This window comes from Lathamus discolor, unplaced genomic scaffold, assembly GCF_037157495.1.
Source record: "Lathamus discolor isolate bLatDis1 unplaced genomic scaffold, bLatDis1.hap1 Scaffold_346, whole genome shotgun sequence".
In the NCBI taxonomy this organism is placed as follows: Eukaryota; Metazoa; Chordata; class Aves; order Psittaciformes; family Psittacidae; genus Lathamus; species Lathamus discolor.
In genome coordinates, this window is record NW_027069375.1 from 5,120 (window position 1) to 7,500 (window position 2,381).

Sequence of the window (2,381 nt, forward strand, 5' to 3'; positions counted from 1 at the left end):
CGGCAAACGGCGGCCCCCACCGCGAGCTCGCCGTCCGGGAGGCTCGCAGGCTCGGGCAGCGCTTGCCGGGCGGGTGAGGCGCGGGTCCCTGCAAATCCGGCAAAGTCCCGGCGGAGCCGGCTCGACCCGACGGCAAACGGCGGCCCCCACCGCGAGCTCGCCGTCCGCCCGCCCTCCGGGAGGCTCGCAGGCTCGGGCAGCGCTTGCCGGGCGGGTGGGGCGCGGGTCCCGGCGCTGCCGGGCACTCGCCAGCCTTTTCTCGGCTGTTAGGGGTTGCCTCGGCTTTCCCGCTCCGTCATCCGACAATCCCCCCTGAAACAGCCTCTGGCTGGTGCTGGGTGCCGGGCGGGCAGAGGCAGCAGCCTAGGTCCCGGCGCTCGCCAGCTTGTTTTGTTCCGTGGGGGCTTGGGGGTTTCGTTGTTTTTTTGGTTTCGCGTGTCCGTCTGCCGACACACAGCCCACCACCCCGTCCCGCCGCGAAACACGTCTCTGGCTGGCGGTGGTGGGTGGGGGGACCGGCACCGCACCAGCTACGCACAAAGAGAAAAATGACCGCGACCGCTGAACCCAGGACGCACCGAAATGCACCAGCCGATGCAGCCGGGGGTTCTGCAGATGCTGCGGCGCCCACCCCTCCTCCGCGGCGCCTCCCCCCGCCCCACAACGGGCTGGGAACAGATTGCAAAGATGTTCTTCTGGTTTGTGGTTTGGGGGAAACGTGTCTGAAACTGAGGAGAAGAGATGAAGATAGCGTGGCCGAGGATAGAAGGGAGGATTACGTTGCTCTTGCTGAGCATCCAAACAGGGTTCCCCACCACTGATGTTCTCACGGTTAAGTCTGTGGAACGTTAGGCACAGGTTAACGGTTGGCCTCAATGTTCTCAAGGGTCCTTTCCAAATCAAAAGGACTCTGCAGTTCTAAGAAAAGTTGATGTTTAGACTCAACTCTGTCCCTCGTCAGAGAAATGGCACTGCAGGAAGGCCGTGCGTCTGCCAGCTGAGGGAGGGAGCATCAGCACTTGCTTCGGCCTGTTTCCTATGGTGTTGCCCTGGAGCGCCGAGGAGCCCCGGAGGGAGCCCAGCGGGGCAGAGGCAGAGCCACCTCGGGCTGGGCCTCTGCTGCTGAGCTGGGCCGGGCTCCCGGGACGCAGATAGACGCTGGCGAGGGGGCAGAGCTGCAGAGAGACAGCTCTGCCCAGGCGCAGGGCCGGGGGGGGCACCGCCTGCAGGCCCCCAGGGGAGACCTGCCAGCCTCAGAGAGCTGAAAGGCACTCCGCAGCGGAGGCTGCCGAGAGGTTTCTGCGGGAGAAACGTTCCCAGCCCTGTGCGTGATCAGGCTCTGGGTGCAGGACAATGCAGCTGTAGCTCCTGGAGGGATCTCCTCGAGCCGCTGCCTCGGACAGTCCATGGGATCTGTCAGGAGGACGCTCTCGGTTTCTCTGTGCGGATCAGGAGGAGGATGTGCTGCAGAGCAGGCCTTCCCTCTGCAGCGTCTGAGTGAGAGGAGAAGGCAGGTCCCTCATCCAGGGCTTGGCTGCAGGGTGTGAATGTGCGTGTGCAGCCAGCGGTGGGTGCCCGGCGCTTTCCTTGCGAGCAGGGTCCCCGCAGCTCAGGGGCTGTGTGCCGGGGCAGGGACTCTGCCGCCTGCCAGGGCCAGCAGCACTCAGCCTGCGCGGGGAGCTCCCCGAGGTGCTCGGAGAAGTAGAGGGGGAAGCGACAGGGAACCCCTGGCAGGGAAGGAAAAGTGTTCTTGGCTCCAGGAGCACCGAGAGGGAGCAGAACTGGGCACAGAGCAGGAGCTCCTGGCAGGGACAGCTCCAAGAAACAGAGGCATGGACAGGGAGTGGGGGGGGGGAAGTGAAGCCCATCCCTGGGGGCGGGGGGGGGGGGGGGTGGGGGGGGGGGGGTGCGTTCAGGCATCGTTTTCCCCAGCCACCGTGTTTTCGCTGTCCCGCTTCGCGGGCTCCAGCTTTAGCGCCGGAAAGAGAACAACGAGAGAGGGGCGGAAAGGAGAGCGAAGGGGCGGAAAAAAGAAAAAGGGAGGGGGTGGGGGGGGTGGGGAGGCGGTGGTGTCGGCGGCAGGGTTAAATATTATTAGGTGCCGTCACCTCGTCCCCATCAGTGGGCCCTAGGCAAGCCCAAGCGAGAGCCAGACGCTGCTAAGGCATCTCTGCGCCGGGACGTACCGAGACGGAAAAACGGTCGGTACTAAAAACTGTTTGTGCTGAAGTAAATGCTCGGATTACTGCAGGGGCGACGGCAGGGAGGCCTGAAGGTCGCACTGCCCTGAACCAGCTCCCGCGCTCGAGCGGGGGATACATTGAAACCCAGCAGCCGGCGCACCTGGGGCTCTGCAGACGCCGCGGCGCGCCGCCCCGCCC